We start from the raw sequence: 17,689 nt of genomic DNA, 5'->3' as shown, positions 1-17,689 counted from the left end.
ATGAATTTAAATATATATGCATATATATATTTTTAATATTTTAAATATATATGCATATATATTTTAATATATGCATATATATATATGAGTAGAAAATGCAGGAAAATTGGACATCATGAAAATACCAAATCTACACATCATAAGCATAGAGGAAGAAGAATCTCTGACCAGTGGCATTGACCAGACCTCCATCAGGATTATAGAAGCAAGATTCCCTAAATTAAGGATATATTTAGAACAGAGGCCGCTGGCTCTGTGTGAGTGTGTGTGTGATCGTGTGTGCTCATGTGTGGATGTGTGTGTGTATGTAAGCCGTCACTGAAGCTGCGGATGGTTTTTTGAACCTGTTAGCACTGCCGGCCATGACTCACACACCATGTCCCAATCCCTCGCCCTCCCAACACGTCTCTGTTTGTCAGGAACTTGGCGGATGACACCAGGTCTGAAGACTTGTGGAGAATTTGGTCGTTAAGGTCCTATAGTTGATGGATATGTTCCACTTGAATTCTACACTCTACGTCTAAGAGGATTTGATTATGTTCAATTTGAGGATGTTTGTGATGATGAAGATGCTTTACACAATTTAGAAAATGGATTTGTGGGTGGCAAATCGAAACACAGTTTCCACAGGGGAATCAGAAGACACTAAATCAAATGAAAGCCAAGGAAGGGAGGACTGTGTACAGCTCTTCAAGCTATGATGATTATGATGGATACAGACGTTCTAGAAGTCAGAGTTACTAAAGGAGAAGATCAAGGAGTCAGTCTTTCGAATACAACTATAGGAGACCTTATAGTCCTAGAAGCAGTAGACCAACAGGAAGACCATGGTGTAGCAGAAGCCATTCCAACAATGATAGATTCAAACACTGAAACTGATCTTTTTCAATATATAAATCCAATTCAAGATCACTGTCCAAGTCCCAGCCCTAGAAAGAAATGAAGGGTAAGTCACTTTCTAGGGTTTCATCTCACACCAAAACTAGAAGCAACTCTAAAACAGATTCCCAAACAGATAAGTCTGGCTCAAGATATGAAAAGGAATCAAGGAAAAAAGAACCTCCTAGATCCAAATCTCAGTCAAGATCACAGTGTAGGTCTGGGTCAAAAATCTAGATCAAGGTCTTGGAGTCATCCTAAGTCCAGTGGCCACTGATAGTATAAGTCATAATATTGTCTAGGTATGTATCATTCATTTACTCATAGTTTGGTATACTTAAATTATCTGGACTACCATGTTGCAATGATGCATTTAGAAAAAAGAAAAAAAAAACTCTTTGTTAGTTTCCCTGTATCAGGCAATGTTCACTAAAAAAAAAATGATATGCTGTTGAGAAGCCACTCTAAAGAGTCCAGTTTCTTTAATGTTCTGGGCAGCTATCAATGTGTGCTCTCTCTCTCTCTCTCTCTCTCTCTCTCTCTCTCTCTCTCTCTCTATAGCTCGCTTTGTAGACCAGGCTGGCCTTGAACTCACAGAAATCTGCCTGCCTCTGCCTCCTGAGTGCTGGGATTAAAGGTGTATACCACCACACCCAGCGTGTCTGTATATTTTTGTAAAGATTTTCATTTTTTTATGGTTGAAGTATTTGGTGACAAGATGTTGCTCACCATAATTTGTAAAATTGTTTTATTAAAAGTAAATCTTCATATCCATATTTGGTAGAACTGTTACCCTAGAAATGTAGCTTGCTAATGATAGAGTGATACAAAACTGAAGTTGTAGCCATGTTACAACACTGCTTAGACACATGTAGGTTCAGGGTAGACTTTTATGACTTGCCAACATGTCTAAGCCCATGATAATTATAATGCAGTGTGGAACAGTTCTGTTGTTAAGTCCACTGTCTGGGGAAAACTGGGTTTCCAACTGTGTTAAGTAGCATTTTCAGAGAGATTTTGTCATGGAAACATGGCATCTTCACTGCTTTCCCCTTCCCCCCACATGGTTTCTAAGATTTAGAACCATGAAAATGTCAGGAAAACTCTTTAGGTTTTGAGTATGTCAATGACGGCAGAAATAATTCTAAGGGGAAAAGAAAGTTCCTATGTAGTTAGTCTAAAAGTTAATGGAAATTGTTGATCATGCTACATAGGTTCTTGGTTTTTGTTTTAATATTTTATTGGTTATTTTTATTTTATGTGTAATAGTGTATTGCCTGCACGTATGTGAGTGCATCCGTGTCATGCAATGCCACAGAGGTCAGAAGAGGGCTTTGGACTCCCCCGGAACTGGAGTTAAGGAAGGTTCATAGCCACCATGTAGGTGCAGGGAATCAAACCTGGGTCCTCTTCAAGAACAGTCAGTGCTCTTAACTGTTGAGCCATTTCTCCAGACCTGCTTTTGTTTTTTTACTGCTGTTTAAAGTAAGTAAACTGAAAGTGGGTTTTGTTTCTGTATGCAAATAGTTGTAAAAAAATGAATTTTTTCTCTTACAGATCATTTTGGAGAGGCAATAAAAAGTGACTTAAAATGTCCAATGTCATTTCAGAATAAGATGCTAGCAACTTTAAACAAATCTCAGACTACTTGTTTACAGATGAGAATAAGAGACACTGTGGAAAAATGATTCCTTTTAGAGGATTAACCCCCCCATTTCATTTTAGAAATGTAGGCCTTACATGTAGAAAACAAAGATGGTTTTAAGTACTGTTTGTGGAATATGTTCAAAGGATTGATTCTAGAACCTTTGTATATTTGATAGTATTTCTAACGTTCATTTCTTTACTGTTTGCAGTTAATGTTCATGTTCGGCTATACAATCTTTTTTATGCACATTTCTTTAATTTTTTAGATTTTCCTGGATGTATAGTTTAAAAAACAAAGTCCATTTAAAGCTGTAGCAGTAGTTTGCAGTTCTAGCAAAGAGGAAAGTTGTGGGGTTAAACTTTGCATTTTCTTTCTTATGGACGCTTCTAAAAAGGTATTTTTATATGTTCTTTTTAACAAATATTTTATACAGCCTTTAAAACATCAATGTTTGTAACAAAACAAGACCCAGCTTATTTTCTGCTTGCTATAAATTAAGCAAACATGCTATAATAAAAACAAAATGAAGGAAAAAAAAGAAAATACATATCTATTCAGATATAAAAAGCACACAGAACACCATTAGAAAAGGAACTCCCCATGCCATTTTATAGTAAAAACACGTAATGTACAGAACAAAGAAAGGGTACTGAAAGCTGTTAGAGAAAAACAAATTACATAAAAAGAAAATTAACCAGAATTTTTCAGAAAATTCTGAAAAGACGGAATTATAGCTGACTTTTCAATGCAAATCATGAAAGCCAAAGGAGATTGCATTAAACATTCCCTTTTGTAAATGACCATATGTACTAACCCAGCATACTTTACCAATAAAAACTGTATGTTATAGCCAAATTAGAAAGAAAATCATCCATATTTCAAATAGGTTAAAGAATTCATGTTCACCAAGCACACCCTATAGACAATACTTGTAGCAGGACAAAGACCCGAAGAAAGAAATGACCATACTGAAGAGAAGATAAATGGAAGTCTTGAGAACAGACATACAAAATAAGACTAAGAACACAAACATTAATAAAATTGCAGTAAAAAATGCAAACTTTTCAAAAATAGGTTTAATATCAAGGACCTCAAATCTCCAATCAAAAGGCAAAGACTAGTTGAACATATTAAGAAACTAAATCTGTTTGTTGTCTGCAAGAATCTCACCATACCAGCAAGGATAATGAGCACTTTAGGATGAAGGAATAGAAAACAGTATGCGAAACAAATAACACTAAGAAATAAGCAGTAATTTCTATTCTAATATCTGAGAAAAGAAACTTCAAATTAAAATTCATCACAAGGGATAAAGAAAGTCATATATCATTCAACCAAGAAGGCATTAAACTCTGGTGTACCCAATTTCATAAAAACAGTACTATCAGATTTCAAGACACAGACTAACCACAACTCAATGATAATAGGTAACTTCTATACTTCAGTGTGCTGAGAGTTGGGCCATTTGGAAAAAGAATAAACAGAGAAACATCAGAATTAAACAATATCCTATATCAAATGGACTTAACAAACTGTTAGGTTCCTGTCAGGCTCCTAAAATGGCAGCACAGTTCCCAACACTCTAAAATGGCAAGTTTGAACTTAGCCCCTAGAAGTTCCCTCTACTTGTGGGGAGACCAACCAATCCTGAGCTAAACTGCCCAGCCTAGGTCATGGAAAGTTACCCAATCACCTATAAAGATGTCTGACTTCCCGTGCTTGTTGCTGTTTCTCTTCTCTCCAAGAGGCAGCCCAGTGGTCTGTTTGCTCTCTAATAAAGTGCTGTCCTCCATGGAGTTGTCTGGCCAGTAGTCTTTGCTGCCCACTTCCATACATATGGTGTTCAAATCCTGGGAGGAGCTCCTGGGCTACACATGACCCAGTTCCTCCTGTTACTGAATCAAAGTGCTGATCAAGCACTCCTGGCTATGTTATGGATCATCTTACCATGCCAGCTTCCATGACTCATCACATCAGGGATGAGATTATGAGTCCATCTGCTTTCCTCTCTTACCCTCTGACAGAGTTCCAATAAGTACTCTCTTGCAGAGCTGGGGGTCTATTTCTCTGTCTTCTTCCTCTTTCTTGAAGTCTCTCTTCTGGTCCCTCTCCTCTCTGTCTATCACTGACCCTCCTTCCTATAACTTCCTGCCTGGAGGTCTTCCTTCTCTCAAGAAGTTTTTGACTGAGTTTCAAGATGCAGAACATCTTTCCACATGCTGCTGAGAGTGACCCTCGCTTGTCCTTGAGACACTTGACAAGTGACTTGGGTCCTCTTCACACTCAGAATGGCACTGTGACAGGGACATCTCTCATGGCAGCCATTTCTCTGGGAAGACCTCACCCTCTTCTTCTTCATCCTGAGCTTGGAAGGAACTCTATGATTTAGGTGGCTGAGAAGCTCCAGAGATTTCCACTGGGCCACATACAACCCCTTCTTCCTTCTCTCTTCCTTGCTGTGATATTGGAAAGTTTCCTGTCTTCCATCTTTCTCTCTCTTTGTCCTCTTCCAGTGTCTTTCTCCCTCACTTTCCTAGGAATTGTCTCTGATCCCTGACTGATATTGTTATTTTCAATCCAATTTTAGGTCTCCTTTTTCTTCCATCCTTTACTCAAATCTGTCTCTCCTAATCCCTCTAACTAGCTATGGATTGCCTGCACTGGCAAAATGGTCTGACGCCTTTCTACCCCTTCCGTAACTCTTGTTCTGATTCTGGACCTAGCTACAGACATATAGGTCTGTATAAGTCTGCTTGCTTTTCAAATTTTTCAGAAAAGTGTGATTTCTCTACTTTTTTATATTCCTTTTCTAAATTTTTTTTTTTAATCACTTTGCATTGCCTAGCATCTTCTACATCTCTGACTTCCATGCAGACTAAACATTCATGGTTTCCTTCCTTTCCTAAAAACTTCTGTTTGGGTCCTTTAAATGAGACTGAGAATCATCTAGGACAGGCTCTTTCTCCTTATGTCACCATGGTGATCACTAAGGACCCCCAAATTCTAATAACTTATCATTTGTTGGACAAATGGAAATTTTTTACAGGTGTGCTGAATTGCTGAATTTTGACTTCTAAGCAGATGGACTTCTTTATCTATCTTGTTCTTTTGCCTTAGTCTTTTAAGACTGTAAACCACTGGCCTCTTGGACAAAAAAAAAAAAAAAGCTTTTAAAAGCCATTTCTTTCCTGAACTTTTTCTCAGGTTTTTAAGATTTTCTTTCTCCACCATGGTTCTCTCCATGGTTGTCGGTAAGGAGAACAGTTCTGGAATTTTGACCTCAGTCCCCATTGTGTACCATGCAGTGCACAGACCTTGTGATCCTAAGGCACATACTTTTCAAAGTAGATGTAGGCATTTTTAATTTTCAGTGAACAATGAGAGTCACACTTTGTATTTGGACGAGGCATGTACTGTCAGAACACTAGCCCATGAGTGTGTGTGCTGGGCATAGCTTCCCATTTTATTTTTTCTCTGCTGCCTTCATGAGTTTCTTTTCCAGCCACAGCTTGTATCTAGGAAGGAAGAGACATTACTTTGAATTCACAGTTGCCGTGTCTAGTGAGAGACATGGACTCCCTTCCTTGAGACCATGAACTCCTTTGCTTTGTGTTCCTTTTAGGGGCCTATATCTGAGGGTAGTTTCTTCTGCTATATCAATATGACTTAACTGGATGCTTTTTAAAAGTAAAAAGGGTTGCTGTTAAAACTTAACCTGGTGGGTTATGAGCTCATTTTATCATGGAGCTGAACTGACTAAGGTATTCATGTGGTTTGGTGGCTATTACAGCTGGTGACCTCACCAAGACAGAGGCAGCCATGTGACCTTGTTTCCATCTTGGTTGATGACATCACCAATATGGGGACAGCCGCATGACTTGTTTGCCATCTTGGACAATAACATTTTCAAAATGGTGGTGACCTATAGTGACTTGCCACCATCTTAATTCAACCACATGGCATAATTCAAAATGGTGAAACACAGGAACTTACTGGTAATACTGAGAACACCTAGAGGTGTTCATGATTACTTACAAATTCCCTGGACTGCAGACATTCAACCATATGTCCTAATCCTCTTGTAATTTTTGTTTTTGTTTTCATATTGGATTCTTGATGAGATCATAGAAAAGGAAAAGATTCCAACAGTCTCTATTATCTTGTAAAAAAAAAAAAAAAGGGCAATGCATTATTATGTCATTTAAGGAGGAAATATCAGACCTCCACAATATGAGTTTAAAATTTGACGTTATTGTAACCTGTTTTTAAATGATATTATTTTGACTACAATTTAAATTTTATTTTTTCTTATCCTAAAATGTTAAGGTTTCCTTTACTATTTTTCCTATCTCCTCTGATTTATGTTATGCTAATAACTTAGACAAGGGGAACTCTGATGGGTTTCATGTGTAAAGGCATCTCCCTCTGTAAGAAGTGTTAAACATTAGTCCTCTCTTTCAAAACTTGTAAAATTTAGAACTTGGTTTGTAACAAGAAATTCTATTCTTTTAATCCCATCACAGCTTGTAAGACTTGTTTAAGGCAAGGCCCTAGTACATTCCTGAACCTGATGTTCCAGGGCAGATGAGCTGTTTTCTCTTTAAGCATATTCCTTTAAATACCCTTTTTCAAAGGCAAAATCTGCCTTGCCAAGATTCTTTTGCTTTGTCCACTTTTTCTTTGCGAGGTATTGATAGGATTCTTAGATTGATAGGGCTTTATTTATAATAGCCTTCAGTTAGCTCTTAAAAAGGGAAAGAGATATGACCTTAAATCTGAATGACAAACTTAACATTTTCTTTTATGCCACTAAACCTTTTTACATATTAATAGAGATAAAAGTTTTCTGCCTTCTCCTACAACCTCAGTGCTCCTAGATTTCATGCAGTTGTGTTGTATGTCTATAATTGTTTTCTTGTATTGTTTGTGTCAAGACAATTTTTGAACTGTGACCACTTCAGGTTTTTTTCTCCTTTCTCTTTTACTGTGCATAAGAATTATTGGTTTTATTTTTGGCATGCCTAATCTAAATACATGTGTACAAATTAATAAATATTTTGATGATACATTCAAAGGCCTTATAAATTTGGGCACCTAATTATTTTTAAATCTATTAAACAGTGTCTCCAGGTCTATTAAGTATTTCACAAAACTTTCAAATGATCATTGCTTATACAAAACAGCATCTAAGCCCATTGTGTAAAAATCCTATTTGTTAAATGCCTTTTTTTTTTCATTTTAGTTTGCTTTCAAGATGTTTTAAAGTATCCATTTTGTTTACTTCAAAGGTGCTTTGTTTTAAAAATAACAAAAGCCATATTCTCGACAAAGTAATTACAAGCTCTTAGCTATTAAAATCTATCACATATATATAATGATATATATATATATATTTACAGTCAACATAAGTTTATGTTTCTTAAAATTAATTTACTTGGTATCATGTTGACATAAATAAAGTTTCATTTACAAACAAAAACTGTTAAATCAATACAAATATTTTTTCAGGTCAAATGTTATCTCTTTAATCCTTATCTACAACATGGTTCTTATTACTCAAATATATAAGTAAATTTTAAGTACATCCCTCTCTCTCTCTCTCTCTCTCTCTCTCTCTCCATATATGTATATATGAGGTAAAATATTAATTGCTTGATAAATTCTCACAACAAATGGTAAATTTGTTTGTGAATGTTATTAGGAAACTTTATTGAAGGTCTGAGCAGGGTTGTAGTACAGTGTTCCTTAAGTGATTATGCTGGAGGTTGTGAACTTCAATTTGATAATGTTTTGTTATATACCAGCTGATTTTCTCTACCTAATGTTATACACCTTTGAAACCTAAAGAAAGTGTGGTAGACCACTCTCTGAACTACATGAAGTAAAAAATGTTTTTAATGTTTTTGCTTTGTTTTTCTACAACATTTATCTGGGAACTTATAAAGCACAGTATGTACACTGGTGATTTTAACTCATTACATTATCTTATGTGTGTAGTTTGGATTCCATGTTCTTTTAATAAGATGATGCTGCACAGTACTCTTTCACCAAAGATAAACCAAGAAAAGATCACCAGCTTAAATACATAGCTAACAATTAAAGAAAGAGAAATAGTAATACAAAGATTCCAAAATAAATAAAACCCAGATCCAGACGGATTCACAGCAAACTTTTATCAGATTTTCAAAAAAGATCTACTACCAATATTACTTAAATTTTCCAAAGATGGAAACATAGGGGGAGCTCCCAAACTCCTTCTATAAAACTAGTGTTACTCTACTACCAAAACCACAAAAAGACATTAAAAAAATAAAAAAGGAAACTGTAGGCCCATACCTTAATCCAAAAATTCTCAACAAAATATTCTCAAATCACATAGAGAAATACAACATAAAGATCATCCACCATGATGAAGTTGGGTTTATTCCACAAACAAAGGGATGATTCAATATGTCAATAAATCAATCATATTAAATGTCCTTAAAAACATAAATCACATACCTGTAGTGGCCAGAAGATGTTGATTCCCTGGAGTGAGAGTTACAGGTGTGTTTGAACAGCCTTGCCTGGGTGGTGGGAACTCTACTACAGTCCTTGGAAGAGCAGCAAGCACCCTTAACCACTGAGCAATCTCTCTATCCCCTTAAGTAAATTGGGAATTTTTTGTATGTTTATTCTTTACATGACCATGTTTAATCCCTGTACTAAAGTAGATACCTCAGACTCACTAATTAAAAGACCATTGGAAACAAAACAAACAAAAATTTTCCAAACCAAAAACAACAAAATCAGAAGACACATTCTGAAATTAGCATTATTTTTATCATTTAAAGCACCTAAAGTTTGACTAGAAACATACGATATGGACTATGTTACTCATTTTTTAAAGTCTATTTTTTCTAATTATTTTCTTATTAATTTTGTTTGAAATGTATAAAGCAGTTTTCATATATGAAATTGTTTAAAAAGTAATAAAAATGCTATATTAAAAAATTTTAAAAGAAAAGAGACATAATGGCCTAATGTCATTATTGAAGATAAAGTGCCTTGATACACACTAAAGTGATTCAAACATTAAAATTAGTGAGACTTATAAGTTGATAACTATTATCTTTTAATTATCTTCTTTATAAAATATCAATAACAAAGAAAAAATAAAATTCATGTACATCAGTGTTTACACTGTTTAAACAGCTAAATTTAAACCTTTCGATAAGATATAACTGGTAACATGGTTTTATACAGTTTTATGCTAAAGCTAACACTTAAACATTTTTGTCACTCTATACATTAATAATAAGGAACCAATTTCTGTCACTATATATAGTTATATGAGAATGGCTTTAATTTTTTTTTCTTGCTTTAACAAGTGTAGATGCATTTTCTGTAGTGGTTTCACCAGCCAAACTTTCATAACCTGTAGCTAGTTTCTGATGTAGACATTACTTACTCTAAGTGCATTGGGTTCCTGTGAACCAACGACCATCCCCACCTCAAGTTCAAAAGCCAAGATAAACCAGGACTAACAAATACTTTTCTTAGCTATGGGATTTCATTTCAGTTTATGAAGTGTTCAATATTTTTTTATGGTGTTTTGAAAATGTTGGGTAATATCCTGAGCCTGGGGCACAGACATCAGAGAGAATAACCATGAAAAAAGCTGTCTAGAAGATTCTAGAAAAGTAAGACTCAGGATAGATTTATCTGTTACTATTCCTCATAACACATTTCAAGAAAAATGTGAATTTGCCTTGAAGTAAAGTCCTCAAACGTGATAGACACTGATCTAAATCAGTAAAGAACTACAACATTTGATTGGGGATTGAAAAAATTATCAAACATGAGGAAATAGGTTGAAATATCTAAATAATTATGTAAATAGAAGTATGTAAACACATTGGAATAGGAAAAAGAAGAAAAACATGTAAAATAATGGAATAATACAGGAGAAGCATTTTAAAAGCATTATCAATAAATAAGTGACATACTGTAATAGCCATCTTGCACAGAGAGCAATAAGTTCTATGCGAGATATGGTATTATCCTGTCGGCTAATGGCATGTGATCAGGGGATATGCCTAAGATGAAAAGCTAAAGAACTGGTTTAACCAGGCTGCAATATACAATGTAGGATTTTCACCTTTTAATTGTAATTGGTGGCAAAAGAGATTATGAGATGGTCTGCAGAGATTATTAAGCTGAGAATTCAGAACAATTTGAAGTGATAGGCAGAGAACACTTTAAATGAAAGAGAGCACTGACAGATCCCTGAGGGTTTTAGTGAACAAATCCCTCAGTCCTGATCCAGTAAATGTAGTGAAGGAATTCAGAACTTTTGCTTGTTGTTTCATTTTCCTTTACATCAAAATTATTTGAAACTATAATTTTGGATTTAGAATTATATAAGGACCGGTAGCAAATTGCTAGGGAGTTGAAAAAACCGCTAACATTCATAAATTCAAGAAGAAATAATTATTCAAGGAAGAAGGTGAAGTTACTATTAGCTAGTGTAGACAGAATCATTTTAGATGCTAATGAGAGAAATAGAAGGAAAAGGTGATGCCTGACATAGTGAGATCTTAAGGAGGTACGGAATGCAGAAGATCACAACTGAGAATTTAGTCTTAAGGAGGAAGGGAAAATGCCTGATCAGGAAGCAGGGTTAGAAGCTTATACTAGAAAATGTGGGGGCTGGACAGATAGCTCAGTGGTTAGGAATACTGGCTGCTTTTGCAAAGAACCCAGTTTCGGTTCCCAGCACCCACATGGTGGGTAACAATTGTCCATATCTCCATCTGCAGGGGATTCAACCTCTCATCTGATCTCTGCAGCCATTACATGACACGGGTGCACTTACATGTATGAAGGCAATATACTCATACACATAAAATAAAAATAATAAAATATTAAAAAAGAGAATGTCATCTAAACAATTTTCAATATATAAAAAAAGGTTTCAAAAGAAATAAATTTATCCAGAGGTTTCAAAGACTAATTTAAATTAAAGAACATATATTTCCGCTGTACTGATCTGAAAACTTCGGATTTGTCTTTAGTACCCCATATCTGGGGCAGATGACATCTGGTTTAAAGCCTCGGCTTAGTCAGGTGTGGTGGTGCACGCCTTTAATCCCAGCACTCCGAAGGCAGAGGCAAGCCACTCTCTGTGAATTCAGGGCCAGCCTGGTCTACATAGTGAGTTCCAGGACAGCTGGGGCTACAGGGAGACCCTGTCTCAAAAAGGCCAAAAATAAAAATAAAAATAAAAAAATCTCAGCTTGGCATAAGCTACCTGTTCAAAGCAGAAACATCAAGTCTGCATTGTATCAGAAAGCAAATTCACATTAAGCAGCTGCATATAGAGGAACTTGTAAACACAAGCTCAATGGCGATTTGGAAGAAGTCTTTCAAAGTAGAAGGGGCCCAGTTTCACATTTCAGCTTTGCCATGAACTAATTTGATGACATTGGGTAAAATGCCTTTATAACTATCATTTCTCTGACACAAAAATTCTGCCAATTAGTCTCTCTAGAAGAAATTTCAACTCCATGGCTACATCAGTTGCTGTAGGACAAATGCTTTCTCTCTACAGCCCGTGCTCTTTTCATCTGGCAATTTAAGGAAAACTGAGAAGACCCCAACATTATTTCACTGTGCCTGCTGACACAGTTTTTCTGATGCCTTTCTTTCATATTTCTCTCTTCTGATATCTAAACACCCGAACACAAAGTTTTGGCAGGTATTTCAGAGTTCTTTACAGACATCAGTATAAGAGATGGGTTATGTTCTCAGTCCTTTAATGTGAAATAACTGGAGCTGCCTGTTCTACACACTTGGATGCTTTTAAATTGTATTTGCCTGCAAAACCATTTAGGTTGAATTTTACCCTGCTATTAAAAGTGGCTTCTATTCTAAAGACAGTGCTCTCTTTTTTTCTCTAAAGTTCTTGGCATGTGGCTCAGTGGAATCTCATCAGAGTCATTTATCTCCACAAATTTCAGTACAACTTCACCGAAAGTTGTCCACAAGTGTTTTGGGATGTTTTGTATCCATAACTTGAATCCATGACTACACTGACTTCCAGGTCTGTCACAGTGCACTTTACAGCCTTCCATTCACAATACTACTTGAAGAATCATTCCTTTCTGACATTTGTTGTGCAAAGGATTTAATTCAATAGGTTTCTAGAATTTACCAATTCTAGAGAAGAAATAGTCACCAGGCTACTTTGTTTACAACATCTATCATAACAAAGTTTCCTAAAAAATTATTCCTAGAAATGGGAGTGGAGCAAAATAAGTTCTTTCTTTATTTTTGTTTTTGCTGTTTTGAGAATTTCATATATGAGCATTGTCTTTACACTCCTTCTATCCTTCTGAGTCCTCTAACCACCCTCTAGCCCCCTACTCTCTCTCAACCTCCTGTCTTCTTCCCTGATCATCATTGTTACACATACATACAATTACCTGTGTGTGTGTGTGTGTGTGTGTGTGTGTGTGTGTGTATACACACATGCATATATAAAGCGCTGAGTCCATTTAGTGGTGCTCTTTTATACAAATGTTTAGGATTGTCGTTTGAGATTGAGATGACCTCTTCGGGAGCTGGTTCCTGGAGAAATGTGATTCGTACTCCCTCAGCATAGCATCTGTATTTGCTCTCTCATGGTTTTCTACATCTTCATGACATTCCCTCTGTTCACTTTGGCTTGTCAACTAGTTTTGTCATTGTGTATATCTTCACAGACCTCCAGACTGGCAATCTCATTGATGTAACTTCCATTTCATATCTAGTGTAGGTTAACAAGCAACAGGTTTCTTATCCCTCTGACTCTTATATTCTTTCCATGACCCCCCCCCCGACTTCTGACATTCCCTGAGCCTTGGGTGTGGAGACTAATTTGCAAATGTGTCATATAAGGTTCTGTACCTCACAGCCTTTTTTTCTCTGCATTTGACAAGTTGTGAGACTTTATATTAGTCCCCATCTGTTGTTAAAAAAATTTGATGAGTGGTGAGAGGTACACTTATTTGTAAATACAAGTATATGCATTTAGAATATAGTAAGAGATTACATTGGTCTATCGAAGTGTCAGAAGTAGATTTTTCTCTAATATCTATGACCTTTCCAGTTGTATATGTTTGGCTATGTTTACAGTAACATGTATATTTTCCCTTCCATTGAGCAGACCTTAGGTTCAATGAGACAGCTGGAGATTACCTCCAAGATAAAACGGTACTAGTAGAGATTGTTTATTGGTGTATTCAGTGTTGTGGTTCATAGATTTTATAACTGGGCAGAATCAATGATGTGTTTTCTCCCTTGTAAGTTTGAATAGTGTATTCTGGACTGTGAGAGCTAGTATTTGAGGAGGAAACTCCTAGTCATTTCAAGCTCAGTTTCTTGAAGTCTTCTGTCCAACATATGCCATATTTTCTGGAATAGAGTCTTCCTTTCAAGTCTGGATTGTCTATATTATTTGGGAGTTTCTTGGACTTCCATGACTGACATCTTAAAGGAAGATTTTTCATGCCTGGCACTGTAATTTTTGCAATATAGCCATTAGCTATATATATGCACTCACATTTATATTATATGTGTGTTTTTCTTATTAAATTCTATATTTTCCTTTGATATTTTTACCCACCTAAGTATTACTTATCTTTCTTTCCTCTCTCTGCCCCAATAGCATTCCCTTCTCCTTTCCCAGTAAAGATAACCCATTCTCCCCATTTCCCCAGGCTCCTGTTTCCTTACTATCCCCGTCTCGAGACCTCCTGCTTCCCCTTTCTGTCTTTGATTATTTTACATTTTATTGGCTCCTTTACATCAAGATACATACTCACATTTGAGGATTTGGAGCTAGGGTCCACAAATGAGAGATCATATGTGTCACTTGGTTTTCTGAGTCTGGGTTGTCTAATGGGCTGTCTAACTGGGTTGTATAACAATTTTTAATTCCATCCAATTACCTGAACATTTTATGGTTTTGTTTTTCTTTGTGCTGAGTAGAACTCCATAATGTGATTGTGCCACTTTTTCCTTGTCAATTCATCAATTGAGGGGTATTTATGTTGCTTCCATTGCATGGCTGTTGTGAAAAGAGCAACGATAATGTTGACGAAGTATCTCTGTAGTAGGATATTGAGTGCTTTGGGTATATGCCAAGTGTGCTATAGCTGGATCACATAATATATCTACTTTATTTTCTTCGGAGTTCTCCATACTGATTTCCACACTGTCTGTACCAGTTCACAATGCCACCAGCAGCGAATGAAGGTTCCCATTTCCCTACATCCTCAGCGGCAATTGCTGTTATTTGTTTTCTTGATTTTGGTCATTTTTACTGGGGTAAGAAAGACCTCACTGTGAAACATGAAACATTGAAATTGTTAGAAGCGTAGGCAGCACCCTACAAGACACAGGTATAGAAAAGGACTTTCTAATTTAGATTTTTCTCATTCTGAAATTAAGGTTAAAAATTAACAAATGGAACATCAATAAACTAAAAACTGTTTCTGTACAGCAAAGGCAACAATTAGTCAAGTGGAAAGGAACCCTACAGAGTGGGAGATACTCTTTGCCAGCTATACATCGTATAGAGTATTAATTTTCAGAATATATAAAAAAGTCAAAAAACAAATAATCATAAAACTATATGACAATCTTTTTAAAAAATGGGCTATGGATCAGAAAAAAATTCTCAAAAGAAGAAATAAAAATGGACAAGAATTACCTAAAATATGGTTCAACATCCTTAGCAATGCAAATTAAAACTGCTTTTAATAAAGACTTTTATATTAGCCTCATATTTCAGAATCACCACAATTCTGTTCTCTTTGTGACTTTCACATTTCACAGCTATTCCTGGAATGCATGGTGGTCTTCTGTATTTTATTCAGATATGGATTATCTGAGAAAAGTTTCTCTTAAAAAGTTGTTTCACTTTACTAATTGTCAAAAATATACATTTCCAGATTTGCGATGTGACATTAGGATATATATGGCTTAAAATCCATGGCAAAATTCATGTACATAGTTTTTTTGATAACCACTAACATATTGTTATAAAATTAGTACAAGATTATCAGCGTACTTTTAGCCAGTAAATAAGTAGAAATGATAATGTTAAATTTTGAAACTGAAAATAGTTTCTGCAGTTATGGGACCAGAGAAGACAATGACAGGTTTCAAAATTATTAAGAGGGTAATAATCCATCCTTGTTGCAATAAGGTGCCTTTCTGAATGCACTGGAATCATAGCAATGGTTTTCTTTTGAAGATCTAAAGTCTTAGCCTGCTACATTAATTTATAGTGCCATTTCTAAGTACATTTCAGTAAACTTTGTTCTTCCACTACACCTCTGCTGGATGACCCATAGTACCACACAGCTGCTACTTCTGAATAGACTGAGTAGCCCACAGGAGAGTTTATAAATTTTGTCACTTGTAATAAATGCAGAAGTATATCACCCTTCCTTCAAAATTCAGAACAACAATGAAGTGAAATTGTGTGGTCCTTTGATAGACATATTAAATATTTATCACCTTAGTGCTTAGTAAAGAGTGTAAGACAAATAGCAAGGAAAAACTGAGAACAAGTAGGTAGACAGAAACTTGCAAATGCATCCACAGTATTTGAAGAAGGAAGTTGTATGCGTTGCCAGCTATACAATTATTAATTATTTTATACTACTTAAGGTAGCTGGTTTAATGTAGGGGGGGATAATAATTTTGTCCACCAACAGAATATGTGTAAGATGCCTATTCAATGCTCCAAGATTGCTTAGTTGATATTTATAATCAAACAAATAGAATGAAATCCTTTCAACCAGTTTACATTGTACATATGGATTTTAAATGTTTATCTAAATTCAAAAGTTATAGAAAAACTGTATATTCATTTATCATTAATATTTCTGTACTATGGCATTATGTAATAAAATTATTTCTGGCACATTTTAAATCAAAGTATGTGTTTGCTATGGCTGTTACATTTAAAAATATTCCTCCATTTTGGATAAATGGTGACAATTTACTGAAACCCAATAAAATTAGACTTCCAAAACCAAAGTATATGTTTTCCTAGATTCTTGTCCCCCATACATCCCAAATAATAGCAAGTTAGGAAAGTTGCTTACCCATAGCCTAACATTCTTTAACTGACTACTCACTGGTTACCATAGCAATGTCCAACTTCAGGCCAAAGGGAAACTTTGATCTCCTCTGTTCCTCCTTCTTCTCCCTATTAACTACACCAGGTTGTAAGTGGACAGTGGGTTCTGATTGTTATGAAGACCTCCTGTTTCCAGATTTTTTCCCCCAAATAAAGGCTTGCATGACCTAAGTCACTTATCCCCTTGTTTGTTTTCCTTCTTGTTAAACTTTGAGTATGCTGTGTAGTTTGTTATGTAGTCGCCTCCCTGAACCCAATCAGGATGTCAATACAAATTAATGAGGAAGAAATGTATATATCCTGAGATTACTGATTTTTTAAAAAAAGATATATAACCATATTGAACAGGTACATGAATAAGTAAACCATTGATCAAAAAGTTTAATTTTCAAAAATAAACTCCATCAATAGTCATTTCTGAAAATATGGTCATTGAGGTCATTGAATTTGTTAACATTTGTTTCTCTCTAGTGAGTTTGGGAAAAGCAAAAGAGTTTCCATCTCTTCATTTTTCCAGTTCACATGCTTTCATTCCACGACCAGCTCACCAAGACTAATTTTACAATAGGAATTGTTACTATGGCTGTAGTTTATATCAAAACACTCTAATGCTGTGTGAATAAGTGCTACGTCCTGCACGACTGGGTATTGGTGGATACAAAGAAAATGGTGAAGTATCTAATAATAAAATATCACACATAAACAATTTTAGATTTAAGAAAATTAAGGGACCAGGAGAGTCCCTGTTCCATAGAACAGAAACATTGAGTCTCTGACTCTCAAGGTTTTATTCCCAGGGATGAGATGCTCTAAGTAGGTATTCAGGAATAAACGGTATGCAAATCAAAAGACTTTTTTCTGCAAGAGATCAGGAAACAATTAGCAACAAAATGTGACCTGTTTAAGGTAGAAAGAAAATTTTCACACAACAGTATAAATAAAGCATAGGTTTTAAAAAAAATCAAATCTAAATATAAACATAAGGG

General features: G+C 35.5%; 1 pseudogene; it reads left to right on the top strand.

The window, feature by feature from the left end:
* Positions 1–372: 372 nt before the first annotated feature.
* On the top strand, positions 373–1,156 carry LOC103725650 (annotated as a pseudogene).
* Positions 1,157–17,689: the final 16,533 nt, after the last annotated feature.

Source organism: Nannospalax galili, unplaced genomic scaffold (genome assembly GCF_000622305.1).
Source record: "Nannospalax galili isolate Female #2095 unplaced genomic scaffold, S.galili_v1.0 scaffold448, whole genome shotgun sequence".
Lineage (NCBI taxonomy): Eukaryota > Metazoa > Chordata > Mammalia > Rodentia > Spalacidae > Nannospalax > Nannospalax galili.
The sequence above is the reverse complement of the archived record's forward strand: the minus strand, read 5'-3'. Positions and strand labels throughout refer to the sequence as shown.